Source organism: Dasypus novemcinctus, chromosome 1, assembly GCF_030445035.2.
Source record: "Dasypus novemcinctus isolate mDasNov1 chromosome 1, mDasNov1.1.hap2, whole genome shotgun sequence".
In the NCBI taxonomy this organism is placed as follows: domain Eukaryota; kingdom Metazoa; phylum Chordata; class Mammalia; order Cingulata; family Dasypodidae; genus Dasypus; species Dasypus novemcinctus.
In genome coordinates, this window is record NC_080673.1 from 53,510,408 (window position 1) to 53,526,392 (window position 15,985).

Consider the following 15,985-nt stretch of genomic DNA (forward strand, 5'->3'; position numbering starts at 1 on the left):
TCTTATATCCTGCCACTTTATTGAACTTGTTTATCTGCTCTAGAAGATTTGCTATAGATTTTTCAGGGTTTTTTATGTATAGGATTACGTCACCTGCAATTAGTGAAATTTTCACTTCTTCCTTTCTAATTTGGATGCCTTCTATTTCTTTTTCTTGCCTAAGTGCTTGAGCAAGTACTTCTAACACAATGTTAAATAAGAGCGATCATATCCCCTCTTTTGTCTTTTTATTTTATGTATTTGCATCTTCTCTCTTTTTTTGTTAGTCTAGCTAAGAGTTTGTCCATTTTATTAATCTTCTCAAAGAACCAGCCTTTGGTTTTGTTGATTTTTTCCAGTTTTTTTATTTTTTAAGTTCTCAATTTCATTTAGTTCTACTCTAATCTTTGTTATATCCTTCTTGCTTTGGGATTAGTTTGTTATTTTTCTAGTTCCTACAGGTATGCAGTTAATCTTTTGATTTTAGCTTTTTCTTCTTTTTTAATATAAACATTTACGGCTATAAATTCCCCTCTCAGCAATGATTTTGCTGCAAAGAACATATAGGTTTTGATATGTTGTATTGTCATTTGCATTTGTTTCAAGGTAGTTACTGATTTCTTTTGCAATTTCCTCCTTGACCCACTTATTGTCTAAGAATGTGTTATTTAACTTCCTTATCTTTGTGCCTATTCTGGTTCTCTGACCCTTATTAATTTCCACCTTCACTCCACTATGGTCAGAGAAATTACTTTGTATAATTTCAATCTTTCTGAATTTGTTGAGACTTGTTCTGTGATCTAGCATGTGGTCTAGTCTAGAGAATGAATGGTCCACGTGCACTTGAGGAGGATGTATGTCCCACTGTTTTGGGGTGTAATGTTCTGTATATGTCTATTAGGTCTAGATTTTCTAATGTATTAGTCAAGGACTCTGTTTTTTTATTGATCTTCTTTTGAGATGTTATGTCTAATGGTGATAATGGAATATTAAAGCGCCCCACTGTAATTGTAGAGGCATCTATTTCTCCACTTAGTTTTTCCAGTGTTTGCCTCATGTATTTGGGCACCCTGGTTAGGTGCAGAAATGTTTAATGTTGTTCTTTATTTTTGATAGATAAACCCTTTTATTAAAATATAGTGCCCTTCTTTTGTCTCTTAAAATGGTTTTGCATTTAAAGTCTAATTTGTCCACTATCAGTATAGCTACTCCCATCTTTTTTGGTTATTGTTTGTATGTAAAATTGTTTTCCAACCATTCACTTGCAACCTCGAGTCCCTGGGTATAAGGTGGGTTTCTTATAGACAGCATATAGATGGGTCATATTTCCTTATCCATTCTGCCAATCTGAGTCTTTTGATTACCGAGTTTAAGCCATTAACATTCAATGTTATTACTGTCAGGCAGTATTTACAATAACCATTTTTTTCTTTAGGTTTATATATAGCATATGTGGTTTTTATTTCTCTTTTTATCTTTTTAGTTATTCTGACTAATAATCTTCCTTCCTACACTCTCCTCCAACTTTCTCACTCCTGTTTTTTCCTTTCAACCTGGAGAACTCCCTTTTATATTTCTTGAAGGGCAGGTTTCTTATTGACAAACTCTCTTTTTTTCCATTTATCTGTAAATTTTGAACTCTTCCTCACTTTTGAATGCCAGCTTTGCCGGATATAGAATTATTGTCTGGCACTTTTTTTTTCCACCTTAACTATGTCATACCACTGCCTTCTTGCTTCCATGGCTTCAGATGGGAAATTAGTGCTTAATCTTATCAAGCTTCCCTTTTATGTGGTGGAACTTTTTTCTCTTGCTGCTTTCAGTATCCTTTGTCTTGAGCACTTGACACTTTGATAACTATGTCTCAGGATATGCCTGTTAGGATTTATATACTGTTTGTGGTGCACTGTTTGCGGTGCATTGCATTTCCTGGATATGTACATCCCTGTCCCTCAAAAAAAGTTGGGAAATTTTCAACCATTATTTCCTCTAACACTCCTTCTGTTCCCTTTCCCTTTCCCACAGGGATGCCTAGAATGTACATGTTTGCTATATTTTTATCTATTGTTCTACTATCTGTGCAATTTTAGATGTACTAGCTTCAGTGTTACTAATTCTTTCCTCTGTCTGTTCAAATCTGCTGTCATGTGCTTCTAGTGTATTTTTTACTTCTTGCAATGTGTGATTCATCACCATCAGATCTGTTATCTTTTTATGTATGTTTACTATTTCTACTGAATGTTCCCCAAGTTCCTTTTTTTTTTTTAATTTTTTTATTTTTTATTGACTTTGTAATAATATTACATTAAAAATATATATGTGAGGTCCCATTCAACCCCACCCCCCCACCCCCCCTCTCCCCCCCCCCCAACAACACTCGTTCCCATCATCATGACACATCCATTGGATTTGGTAAGTACATCTTTGGGCACCTCTGCACCTCATATACATTGGTTCACATCATGGCCCATACTCTCCTCTATTCCATCAAGTGGGCCCTGTGAGGATTTACAATGTCCGGTGATTACCTCTGAAGCACCATCCAGGGCAGCTCCATGTCCCAAAGACGCCTCCACCTCTCATCTCCTCCTGCCCCCATACCCTTTGTCCATTATGTCCACTTTTCCCAATCCAATGCCACCTCTTCTATGTGGACATTGGATTGGTTGTGTCCATTGCACCTTTATGTCAAGAGGAGGGTCAGATTCCACCTGGATGCTGGATGCAATCCTCCCATTTTCAGTTGTAATCACTCTAGGCTCCATGGTGTGGTGGTTGTCCTTCTTCAACTCCATCTTAGCTGAGTGTGGTAAGTCCAATAAATCAGATTGTAGGTGCTGGAGTCTGTTGAGGCTCAGGATCTGGCTATCACATTGTCAGTCCAGAGATTCAAATCCCCTAAATATATCTTAAACCCCAACATTAACTGCACCTCCAGCACATTAGCATGAAAGTCTTATGAAGGGAGATCCCATCTGAGTCCAGATTCATCACACATAAACACCATTTCCAAAGAGGGGCCATCTGCCCTGGTAGTTAACCCCATCGGCCATGACCATAACTCCCATGGGTCTCTTTAGCCCTCAAAGGAACCAATATCTGGGGGTTGTATCTGCTTTATCTGTCTCTCTGACTCTGCTCAGTTGTGCATGAGGGCAAACCTTCTGCCAGCCTCCAGACTCTTTTTTAGAAACTCGTAGCCATATAAACTCATTTCTCCTTTCCATTTCCCCCTTACTTTAGGTCAAACAGCATTTTAAAGTCATGGTATTTTATGTAGACATGGATATTCTGCTGATCCGCATTGAACCTTCCGTATAAGGTCATTTTCCAGTTGCATCATCAGTTGGTAGTTGATAGTGGTCCCTCGTTGCCAGGGAGGCTCATCCCCGCCCAAGTTCCTTCTTAATATCCTTTATCTCTTCCTTCATTTCATTAAGTTGATTCACAATATCTGTTTGGATATTTTTGATTAGTTGTTCCACAGTCTGTATATACTCCTGTTTTTTAGTTTGTTCATCAGGCAGGGCCATGTCTTCCTTTTTCTTAGTATGGATTGTAATTTTTTGCTGATGTCTATGCATCTGTTTATCTTGAAGGGCTTATTCAGATGGTTAGCTTCTCTTTCCTACTCTAGGGTTTTATTTTGTTTTGTTTTGCATTAAGTTTCCTCTTTGACACTTGGTTCTACTTATTCTACAGCCTTGTAGTTGTCCATGTTCCCTTGAAAAAACACTAAGACCAGAGAAAAGGAAAGATAGGAGAGAAAAAAGAATCAATAATAAATTTAAAAAATAGAAAAGGAACCATAAAAGAGCAGGGGGAAAAAGTAATTAGTGAAAAATAATTTAAAAATAAAAGAAATAAGAAAAAAAGTTGGGAAAAAAATACAATAAAATAAAAGACTGGAAAGATGAGAAGAAAAAAGAAGAAGACCAAAGAAGAGAAGGTGTAATGAGAGGAAAGCAATGGAAGAGGAGAGAATGAAACAAAGAAAAGAGATAAATACAATAAGGAGAATAAAGAAGGAAAAGAAAAAAGGAAAGCAAAGGAAGAGGAAAAAAAACAAAAAACAACCCAGAAAAGCAGGCTTCCCTCTTAGGCCCCTAGGAACCATCTCAGGATGCCAGTGGTCATCAGTCAATCAGCCTGCAGCCTGCTTTCCACAGGTAAGTTACCCATTTTAGAATAAAATATCAGAATAAAAAATAAAATAACGAAAAATATAAAATAACAGATAAAAAAAACTGAAAAAAAAAAAAAACCCACAACACAACAAAATCAGTCTATAAGTTCTCTGTCACAAGATGCCAGCTGGTTGCCTGACAACCGACTAGATCACTCTCTTAGTAGGTACTGGGGATTGAACCAAGGACCTAGTACATGTGAAGTCCAAGTTCATCCATTGAGCTACACCCAGGTTAGGTAGTTTTCTGAAAGCTCATCTGCCTCCCTCCTACTCTCCTTCCCGACAGGCAAGTTGGGCTTCTAACAATTTGCAGGCTCTCTCTCCAGGCTTCTTTCTCTCCCCGGCTCTTGGGCGCCTGGCAGCCCATGCCCTCATTGATTTACTTCCTCTCCCCCAGGGCGGGTTGATAGCATGCGTGATCAGATACGCCCTCCCTTCTCCCTGGGGCCATTATCAGTAGTACCTCTGTTCTTTTTTTCCCCTCTGTTCCACCCACCCTCTCTCCCCCACCCCTTACACTTCTCTGCCCTTCTCTCCCTCTCTCCCTTTCTCCGAGTTTGCTGGGTGCTGGTCCCACACCTATTTAGCCTTCAGCTCCCCCAAAAGTGGATTTCTTTCAGCTCCACTTGCTAGACTGGCTACCAAGATTCAAAGAGGCTCAGTGGACCAAACTCACTAAAGAGAAACAACTCTCTGCCCTCCACCAGACCCCTCTTCCACCCATTTAGCTGCAGTGAACCAGGGGTTTTACTGAGGAAATTCGCCTTGAGAGTGGGGGTTATGTGCCATTCCAAGCCACAGGGAAGAGTAACTCATGGCTTCCTTTTGGCTTCTGTCTCCCTCCTGATGTGCGGCACTCTCCTGGGCTGCAGATCCCCAGAGCGGCTGCCTCAGATAGCTTTTTGCCCTTTTTCCTTTGTTTTTGTGAGTTGAGCCCTGTGTACCTACTCTGACACCATCTTCCTGCATGTCAAGTCCACCTAGTTTATTTTTTCATTTTCAGCTTCTTTACTACAAACTATTTTTTAACGAATCTTTCAAAAATTCTTATTGAGCAAATCTAGTGTATTTGTTATGAGCTACAGAACCATACTCACTAACAGAACTTGGAAAGATTGAAGAAATAGAGATTAAGGCATAATATTGTTACAAGTATCTGAAATCAAATTTGTCTCTTTTCCAGGAAGTGACTGCATCAACAGTCTAAAAATCATGAACTTAATACTGAACAATGTGAAAAACGTTCAGTGATTTTGACATAATCATATCGTGTGCATGGAAAGCTATTTATCCCTTAATCTGAGAATCTCTAAGAGAAGTTTCAGATTCATCAGCCAATTAAATATTTTATTCTTTGCAATAAAATTTAAATCATGATTATAACAAATTCAAGATTTCCTATAAAATATTAGTAAAAGTTGCATGATCCAACATCTATTGGACAAAGAAGCTTGTGACTCAATACTATGTTTATACTGAACAACCCTCCCCAGAAAGGACAGAATGTATACATATTACTGGAAGCTATAATCTTCCCAAAGCATTAAATGCCCGTGGTAAACGTCCTTCCTACAAGCGTGGTGAAAACATCATGTGCATGCTTTGCATGACCCTGGCAGGAACTCTGTTCTCATACCCTATGGAAAGACCTTGTTCTGAAACCCCTTACATGTTACCCCTCATTTTCTCATGTTTGCCTTGCATTATCTTCATTCTCTGAACTGATGGCTTCAGAGATTCTGTGAATAAAGTTTATGCCTGACTAAATGCCAGGTGTGTTCTTTGATCTCACCGCCTGACCAAACTGTGCCCTTCAGGAGCTGGGTTATAACACCCTGTTTCCAACATTTGCTAGTTGTATAAGCTTGGACAAGCTATGATGTTCAGTTTCCTCACGCAGGTGGTTGTGAAGATTAAACGAGATAATGAATGTAAAACCATTAGTGCATAGTGAAAGCAATAAATGCTGTCAATTCTTAACACCGTCAGAAAGAAAAATACTATACTTACACTATTGATATATTTATATAATCGATTTGCGTTATTATTTAACGACATATTCATTTCTACATAGAGACAGGAAATAAGAAGCTGCCCTGCTGATAACAAGGACTTCCCTTATTTCCTAACAGTAAAACTCTAGGAAAAGCCTAGGTCATCAATCTTGCTGCATCTGTATCTGGACGCTGCTCAAAAATGTGATTTACACAAAATTCAGGACACAATTATTCTGCAGCAGAAGGTACAAGTGCATTGCTGCAGGGAAAGCCGGCGCTCCGGGGAGAAAAAAATTGGGAGCCAATATCGACGAACCCGTCTTGTGACAACCCAAGCGCCGGGCCCCCGTTACGACTGAGCGGGACCGAGGCCGGGAGTGCGCGCTCCGCCGCCCGCGGCCGCCGCGGCCCCGCCGGGCCCTGCGCGGCGGCGGTTGAGCCCCGCGGAGCCGACGCGCGCGGCCCGAGCCGCCCGCCGCCTCCCCGCCCGCAGCCGCACGCGCATGCGCGGTTAGCAGTCGCTGCCGGGCGGCCGCAGGCGGGATTGGTCTGGCGAGACGCGGGGACCCAGTGGCAGCGACGCGGACATCTGAGCTGCCACTGCTGAAAACAGGCCCGCAGGACAGGTGCGTGAGCAGCAGGCCACCTTCCCCTGCCCTTGGCGCTCGGCCTGGGGTGAGGGGTCAAAACCGTCGCCGCCTCCCTCCGGGGGAGGCTTCCTGGGCCGCACCCACTTCTTGGGCCACCCGAAAGGCTGAAGGGGAGCAGGTGAGGGCGGGGGCGGCGTCCCGGAGCCCGGCTCGGGAGCGGCGGGCGAGGCTCGGCGGCGGCGCTCCGGCCGCCCGGGCGGCGGGGGAGGACGCCCCCTGCGGGTCGGTTGGGCCCACCTGCTGCGCCGGGCGGGCGCGGGAGGCAGGTGCCGGGGCAGCCGGCGCCCCGCGGAGGACGCGGCCGCGGGCGCCGGGCCGTTACTCCCGCGGTTGCCCCCTCCGCCCCGTTCGGCGCTCGAGCCCCGCGCAGCGCGCTCCCGAGGGGCCGCGGGGGCCCGGGGGGCGTCCCGGCGCTGCTCCCTCCGCCGGCTCCTCCTCACAGAAACGCAAACAAAATAAAGTAGGCTCGGCTTACGCAATCTCCACTTCTGTCAAGGCGAAGGGTCCCCGCCCGCCCCGCAGGGCGAGCTGCCGGGAGCTCACCGCGCGCCGCTGGGGAGGGAGCGCGAGGACTGAGCTGACTCCCATGAAGTCCTAATTACGGGAGACTCATTATCGCTTAGAGCCTGTTTACGATCATTCAGACACTTTAGCTGATTTTATTTATAGCATCTGTCTCCAGCAACGCAGAGTCATTTGCTTGGGATTTAAAAGCAAGTGCATCAAAGCTCAGAATGGAGAAAGAGAAGGTAAATCGAATGGCCATTGGAAGAAGCTGCGAGTGGATAGACTTAACTTGTATTGAAACTTTTTTTCCCAGAAAAGTCAGCAAACTCTTGATTCTAGTCTACATCGCGTTATAGGTCATTTAATCACTTCCTTTCAGTTTGCAGTTTTGCCTTCACTTCTAACCGGGTTGATCTTCCAATCACATTTAAACCTTATTCCCAAATCCTTAGAGCAGGACCTTCTATATTCTTTATCTTATTTATCTACTTGATGAGGTTAATTATTTTGTGAACGATGTAAGTATGTTAATGGGTCTGTAGAAATCAGACAGTACTTTAAATTAGCCTTACTACCTGTTTTCAGTACCTAGTAAGTTTTAGGTTCTTAATTAGAAAACTAGAATTGTCAACTTTTTTGAGATACTCTAGTTCAACCCTTTCACTTGACAAGTGAGAAAAAAAGTCCCAGAGAAGTTTTAATCACTTGTCCATTTAATAATAAAACTAGACTCTTAATGTAATGCTGCCAAGATCAGTGTACTTTTTATTATACTATTATATAGTTCAGTTCCTGAAGCCATATAATAACTAAGCTTCAAATATAGTTGATTTTCAGAACTACTCTTAAGGCTCACATACATATGTGAGTAGGACCCATGTATGTGAATAGGACCCATACTCACATACGTAATATGAGTTGGGTTCTACACCTTGCCATTAAAACAGATACAGGTCATTATACATTTTGTCAAAACCTATAAAATTGGGCGGTGCAAAGTAAACCATAATGTAAACTATAGACCATGGTTAGTAGCAGTGCTTCAATATGTGTTGATCAATTGTGACAAATGTACCACACTAATGAAAGACATTAGTGGGGGAAAGTGGGAGAGAGGTGGTCTATGGAAATTCCCTATGTTTTCAATGTAATATTTATGTAATCTAAAACTTCTTTAAAAAATAAAAAATAAATAAAACTGGGGAGTTAATGTGCATTTGCATTTTTAATTAAAATACAACATAAGAAGTACCAAAAAATAAAACACTGATTAACAGCAGAAAGGCGTTTCAATTACAAGAAAATAGCATATACCGAAGCAGGAATGCGTTGAACCAGTGAGTGTTAGAAAATGGAAATTTCTTGTGAAGCTTAGAAGGGGAAGTATATATACTGAGAACTACACAGAACTGTTGATCATTTTTATAAATGAGTAGTAAAATAAGACTTGGTTTTTAGAAAAGTCATGCTAAACCAGAAGGCAGAGGATGAATTTGGAGATTGGCAAGACTGGAAATAAAGAGGCAAAGTGGAATTTTACTAATCTTTCCAAATGACGGTTCCTAAATTAAGTCTGTTCCATTGGGATTAAAAGCAAGATGACATTCAAGAAATACCCAAGTGAATTTAGTTACCAATGACATAAGGAGATTAGTGAGAAAATAGTCTTACAATGATTACAAAGTAACTGGCTGATTTGGTTAATGAGAAATGCAGTTAGTGGGAATAAGTAATGAGGGATATAGAGAAGCAGGTTTGAAAGGAAAGAAAAGTTCACATTAGTGGGTGCTTGGGACATCTTTGAAAATGGATCACTTAAAAGTGACCACTGAATTGTAGATAAGATTTGGGAGTCCTTAGCTAGCTTAAAGGTAGAAGCCAAGAGTATAATCAGTCAACCTAGGAGAATATGTAATGTAAGAAAAGAAAGCCTAGAGACCGAACTCTAAGGAACAGCAACATTTACAAAATGATTAGAGAAAGTGCCCATGAAGAAGACAAAGATCAGGTAGAGAAAAGGAAGAGAATCAAGAATCAGGAATAGTACTACGGAAACCAAGAAAGGAGACTGGGTTCCAAGAAGGAGGTAGTACATGGTCAGCAAGTTCTGGGATAGCAGGCCACTGAAGTACTGAAAAATGCTTTTTGCATTTATCAACTAACACTTAGTTGAAAGGAAGAGTTTCAAAGATAAGAGAAAAGGCCAGAATTAAGGAATGAGAGGGAGAGTGTTAGTTTTCTTTTGATGCCATAACAAGAGCACCACACATTTAGCCGTTTGAAACAATACAATGTTATCTCACAATTCTCTAGGTCAAGTCTGACATAGGTTTCCCCTGGCTAAAATCAAGTTGTGAAATCAAGGTGTCAGCCTGGCTGCATTCTTTATTAGAAGCTTTATTCGGGGAGAGAATCTGCTTTCTTATTCAGGTTGACACAATCCAGTTTCTTGCAATTTTAGGACTAAGGTCCCACTTGGTTGACTGTCAGCTGAGGGCGGTTCTGAGCTTCCAGAGGCTACCTACCAACTTCAAGGCCATCCATCTCCTCAAAATCTGCCTACCTCCTCTTCTTCTGTTTCTCTCTCTAACCATCATGCCTTTCTCTTCCACATTTAAGTGCCCATGTTGTTACACTGGGCCCACCTGTATAATCCAAGGTACTCTCCCTATTTTGAGGTCAACTGGTTAGCAACCTTAATTCCATCTGCAAAGCCCCTTTTTCTATGTGAGGTAACATTCACAGGATCTAGGGATTATGGGTGCCAGTTTTCAGCCTACTATAGGAAGCCAGAATTATTAACAGTTAATGTGTGTATATATATATATATATACAAACACATATACATATATATTATATACATATATGTATAATTTAGATGCACAGCTTTTAAAATATAAAACCCACATAAACTGGAATATATGTCTAAAAGGATGAACATAGCAAGAAAATATTTAACCATGTACTTGTTTGATAGGCCTAGAAGTTTAATGCCTTTTAGTGAGGATGAGTAATTAAACCTTCTAAACTTAAAGGCTTAGTGAAAGGAATGTAGAGCTTAAAGCTAGACCTAACTTTGGGTCTTGCATATTCTGCTTAGTAGCTGTGTAGTCTTGGCTAAGTTACTTACCTCCCAAGCCTCCCTTTCTTATCTGTAAAGTGAGATACTAATACCTCTGTCATAGGATGTTGTATAGGTTGGAATTAATATGCTTGAAACAGCAAGTATTCAAAAACTACTTCTTACTCTTGCTCCACTCTCTCCCTTTCATTGTCTTCAGCCTTGCCCTAGGGAAAGCTGTCTTTTCTGTCTCTTGTCCCTTTAAATGTTTCTTTCTTGACCCCTTGCCAGGTAAATTCAATTTCCCAATTATTGTCTGTCACACTTTATTTTTCTGCCACTAAACTCATTATAGTTTACTTATTATACAGCTAATTACTGTAGTTACCATGTCTATCAAAATGCCTGGCATATAATTAACAGTCATAAATGTTGAATAAATTATAGTGTATGATGAATTTTATTATCCACTGGTTAACCACTCCTGAATTGCTTTGGAGAAACATTAGCCACCAAAAAAGTTAATAAATCCCTGATGCTACTTATTCTGAAGCATGCTAATTGCTTCTGTGAGAAAGTAGCTACATTTCAAGTCAAATCTTACAACTTTTTTGGACAAAGGCTGCCTCTCTAGGACATTCTGATTACCTGTCTGCCCACCTCATTTGTGAGTCTCCAAAATGAATTTTGTATGTGCCACATAGCTAGACAGTTTTAACAGTTCACTTCAATTTTGGTGAAAATATGTTTTTCTTTTTTTACATGATGTGGTAACATAAAACTTTAAAATCTAATTTTCTATTTATTATTTTTCTAGGAAATTCAATTATGAGTAGAATTATGAAAATGTAGCATGCCTATAGCTAGATTCTGTAAAAAAGAAAACTAACTCAATAGGATGTTTGTTCATAGACATAGAATAGAATTTCAAAAAATGATATGCTCCGCTCTATTAAATTAGATCACAAAACTTAAAACCTGCTGAATCATTATCTCATTTTCCTATAGAAATAATTTTATTGTGTTAGGTTGTAACAGTGTACCCTAAACTTTAAAAGGTCAGTGTTAGAAACATTGATGTAATTATTTCTGTCTCTTATGAAGCCTTAGTTAAAGGCATCTGTTATGTAACAGTTCCATAAATTTTTTCAGGCATTAAATCCTAGAAAAGATCCTTCCCCCCATCCCATGAAGGATCTTGTAGAGTTTTACTAGACAGTGCAAACTCACTCTGTTTATTTCTGGTTTTTCCCTATTTGCCTAAAAGCCCTTCTGCTAAGTGTACTGTTACATCCTAACTGGTTTCTTGGTTAACAGCTGTGTGTCTCTCCTTTTTAACTTTTTTCTGTTATTTGTTCATTCACTTATTCTATAAACATATGTATGTTCCTGTTCATCCCGTTTTAGCACTCTTTTAGGCTGTGTGAATACAGAAATCACAGAGTGAGAATTCCAGCCCTTAGTGAGCTTATATTTTTGTCTGTTTTGGGTTTTGCAAGTTGACTCAAATTATTTTTCAAGACTAGGTAGAAGGAGTATAAATCCTAAATAAATAAGTAAATGTATCATTATAATGTTTATATAAGCATATTATTTTTAAAATGGTGCTACTTAGTTTTAATTTTAGTGTGTAGCTATGGTCTTAAAAACTTGGTACAGATGCAGTTCATTCTTTCTATAATTAGGACACTCCCATATCCAGGCTTTGTGTTCTGATCCTTTCCATGATCTGTAAAAGTGGTTTCTGACTTTTATAGGGTCCGATCTAGAGTTCTTAGAATGCTTTGTAGAACTTTGTTTGCCAACCCCCCAGCCTACCCCTCTGAAGGCCACAGTCTTTCATTTCATTGCATATCCAACTATTTCTGCTTTTGTGGTTCTTTTCCCATTTTTTCCTCAATTTCTTGAAGTATTTCCAAGATAACCAGTTTTAATTAACAGTATTGTCAGTTAAGGAAGTGCTGGCTGCTCAAATAGAAAAGAAGAAAGTCTCTGAGGCTTGACACAATAGAGTTTCTGCTGTTCCAGATGGGTGGCTGGCTCTCCTCTAAGTGGTGATTCAGGTACTGAAGCTCCTTCTGCCTTGTAACTCCACCATCTTCTAGCATAGCTCCCAACACTGCCCGCACCAAACCTGAAGGGGAAAGATCCTGAAAGATTGGTCATGGGAAGTTTTTATGGACAAGTGCTGGCAATTGGTCTAGTCACTAGTCATACCTAACACCAAGAGAAATATAGTCTAGTTATGTCTTCTTGAAAAAGAGAAGATAGTTTGGCGATCAGCTGCCAATATCTGTCACACTTTACAACAGATATTGGGTATCTTGTGATTACCTTTTTTTTTTTTTTTGAGTACTCTGTCTGCCTTTGATGTGTGACTGAGTATTACATCCATACCAGTAAATGGGCTGCCTTGCATAATTTGATTTGGGGCTGGCAGTGGAGGTTCAGTAAGTATTAGGTGGTGTTGGTGATGCTGGCAAAACTCTTTGAGGTTTTCAACAATTGGGGAGATTTGCACCTCATACTTTGCTAAAGTTACTTGTACTTGAGTTTATTAATGACCAGCCTGGAAACAGTATGGAGAATATACATGAGATGAAAATTACATGGTGGGGCACATCAATGCATTTCTTCAGTGCCTCCCTTCTTCCTCATGAAGGCACTACTGAAATTTAGTGGTCTCAGAAAACCATAAAGTAGAATAAGCCTAAAACACTAACTGGGTTCGTTATGTTTTAAGGAGGGAAGGGATTGGCATCAGCACTAAACAGTCTAACTCATACTTATATAAACAAATTTTTGAAGCACTAAAATTGCATAACCTAGTTACTTCCATTATTTTGTAGAGCTGCTGTTTCTTCAGGCCTCTCAAGGTTTCAGTGCAGGCCTGGCAATATCTAAACCCTCTTTTTAAGAAATGAAATGCAATAAACGTCATGGTTTTGTTTGGAGTTTGATGACATGTTAGCATGACAGTGTGACAGATTTCCAAGGAACACTGTTAGCTTCATGATCTGATTCTCAAGTTGTCAGCTCATGCATCATTGAATAGTGATAGAACAGTGCAGAATTAAGCAGAAACCATTTGTTCTGTATTTCTGATTTAAAAATATGTATATACAGTAACAACAACCTTGGTCTAAGTAGTTTTCTGAACGGAGAGTGTTTTCCTGTACAATCGCATTGTCTGCAAATGGTTTGTAACTAATTACAATTCATTTTTAAGTATTTCATTTCTATAGTAAAGTAGATATAACTGTTTCTGAATAAATATCTTCATCACTTAGTACTAATGATAACCTAAATTTTGAAAATTTCCAAGAGGTTTGAAAATGTATTGTTACAATTTTGTGGTTTCTTTCCATTGCTTTATCAATAGCATATAGTAAAGTAATGGGGTAATATTAAAATAAGGGATAGAATGGTATGCTGAAGAAAAGTTATGGATTCTAATATTTTTTTTCCTTTCACATATCCAGTCATGTGACTTTGAGCAATTTTTTTTTCCTGTATAGTTTTTCTTATATAGTCTTTTTCCTCATGGTGGCTGGACACTGCTCTTGACACAGATGTGTGTCCCTACCCTTTTCTTTCTTTTTTTTTTTCCTCTCTATTTTTTTAAATGTTACATTCAAAAAATATAAGAGGTCCCCATATACCCTCCACTGCCCTCACCCCACCCCTCCCACATCAACAACCTCTTTCATCATCGTGGGACATTCATTGCGTTTGGTGAATACATTTTGGAGCACTGCTGCACCACATGGATAATGGTTTACATTGTACTTTACACTCTCCCCCAGTCCACCCAGTGGGCCATGGCAGGACATACAGTGTCCAGCATCTGTCCCTGCAGTATCAACCAGAACAACATCATATCTCTTCTTCTCTCTCCCTACCCTCAGCAGCTACCGTGGCTACTTTCTCCACATCGATGCTACAGTTTCTTCCATTACTAATCACAATAGTAGTATAGTAGAATATCAGTAAGTCTACTCTAATCCATACTCTATTCCTCCATCCTGTGAACCCTGGGACAGTTATGTCCACTTCATCTCTATATCAAGAGGGGGCTTAGATTCCACATGGATGATGGATGCAATTCTCCTGCTTGCAGTTGTAGGCACTCTTGGCTCCCTGGTGTGGTGGTTGACCTTCTTCACCTTCATGTTAACTGGCTGGGGTAAATCCAGTAATCCAGAGGGTAGGATTTGCAAGTCTGTTGAGACTCAGGGCCTGGCTGTCACATGGACAGTCCAGAGATTCAGGTCTCCTGAGTATACACTAACCCCAGTGCCAACCACAGGTGCAGTAAAAGTGACAGAAGAGGCATGTATAGAAAGTTCACATCTGAGTCCAACTCCATCACACTCAGGAACACAAACTCCAAAGTAGGGCCAACTGACATGGCATTGAATTCCACAGTCATTTTCCATGACCACAGGATCTGTGGGTCTCTGTAGCCCTCAGGAGAACCAGTACCTGGGGTTGTATCTACTTTGGCTGTCTCTGGGACTCTGCTGAGGTGTGCATAAGCGTGCCCTCTCAGATGGCCTCCCGACTGTTTTTTGGAGACTCATAGCCATATAAACTCATTTGTCCTTTCCCTTACCCTTTTCTTGAACTAGAAGGTCTGTTTGTACTTGGAGACTGAGTGATAACATGACACATGGCTCCTATGGGGCAAAGCTGCATGCCTCTCTGATCCTGTCCCACACAAACTCATCGACAGCAGGCATCATTTTTTGTACTGTTTCTGCATGACGCCATCTTTAATACACTTCTCAATATAGAATGCTTATTTTGGTAGGTCATTATTGATGTTTTTAAAAACATGTTCTTTGAAGGTACAGTTTAAGGTTATTTCAGTTGATCTTTAGAAGAAATAAAGATTAACTGACCCATGCATTCCTGTAAAGTTTTGATCTCATTAAAATGGGTTTTAATCAATTGAACTAATTATGTGTTAGATTCCAATATTTTTTAACCATCTTTTAAAAAAATACCTTTGTTGATACATAATTCTCATACCATCAAGTTTACCCAATTAAAATGTGTGGTTTTTAGTATATTTACAGAGTTGTACAATCATTAGCATAGTCCAAATTTTAGAATGACACCAAGAAAGAAACTCTGTACCTTTCAGCCCTTTCTCCTGTCCCTTTCCCTGGGCAATCACAATCTACTTTCTGACTGTATAGGTTTGCCTATTCTAAACTTTGCATATAAATGGGGTCATATAACATATGGTCTGTTGTGACTGGTTTATTTCACTTAACATACTGTTTTTGAGATTCATCCATGTTGAATCATCAGTACTTCATTCATTTTTATTTATTGAATAATATTCCATTTCATGGATAGGCCACATTTGTTCACTCATCATCAGTTGATGGACATTTGGATTCTTTCTGCTTTTTGGTTATGAAAAATGTCTCTGAAAATTCATGTACAGGTTTTTGTGTGGACATGTGTTTTCATTTTCAGGTGCCTGTGGCAAATGCTGGGCCACATGGTAAATCTATTTTTAACATTTTGAGGAACTGCCACACTGTTTTCCAAAGTGACTGCACCATTCCCTCCAGGAATACATGAAGAT

The 15,985-nt window shown here is 39.9% G+C and overlaps 1 protein-coding gene across 1 annotated transcript in view; it reads left to right on the forward strand.

Moving 5' to 3' along the window:
• Window positions 1–6,656: 6,656 nt before the first annotated feature.
• Window positions 6,657–15,985, forward strand: part of CLGN (calmegin) — a 69,684-nt gene continuing 60,355 nt past the window's right edge. Inside the window, exon 1 of the mRNA XM_004471941.5 lies at window positions 6,657–6,791. The gene's annotated coding sequence lies outside the window, so the exon portion shown is untranslated. The remainder of the gene's footprint in view (window positions 6,792–15,985) is intronic.